The following is a 413-nucleotide window of genomic DNA, read 5'->3' as shown; positions in this document are numbered from 1 at the left end:
AGTGGCGGCTCGTCGGGGGAGGCAGGGGAGGCACAGCTTCCCCAAAATTTTGAGGTGAAAATGGGAGAAAGACGATTTAATGTTAATAAAATTCACAATTCATTTCAGTTCTTGTCTCAGAATGTGTATTTTTTGTTTGTAATTTCACAGCTGTAATACCATAGCATGTTAATGAAGTTGGAAAGCACCGCTTTTCAATCACCATCGAGTGTTCACTTTCAGCGCTGAGGAGTGTTGAGAAAAGAAACCTCGCAAGGGAGGCTAGCCTCCCTTCTGGTATATCAAACAATCATCATAGAGACATAAAATACGTGATATTAGTTTGAACGTCTCCCGCTGCGCTGATAATGTACCAAGTACTTATGAGTAGCGATATTGAATATTTGATCGCCAACAGATTTACCAAGCTGTCA

This window comes from Sinocyclocheilus rhinocerous, unplaced genomic scaffold (assembly GCF_001515625.1).
Source record: "Sinocyclocheilus rhinocerous isolate Xijiao unplaced genomic scaffold, SAMN03320098_v1.1 scaffold165, whole genome shotgun sequence".
Classification (NCBI taxonomy): Eukaryota; Metazoa; Chordata; class Actinopteri; order Cypriniformes; family Cyprinidae; genus Sinocyclocheilus; species Sinocyclocheilus rhinocerous.
The sequence above is the reverse complement of the archived record's forward strand: the minus strand, read 5'-3'. Positions refer to the sequence as shown.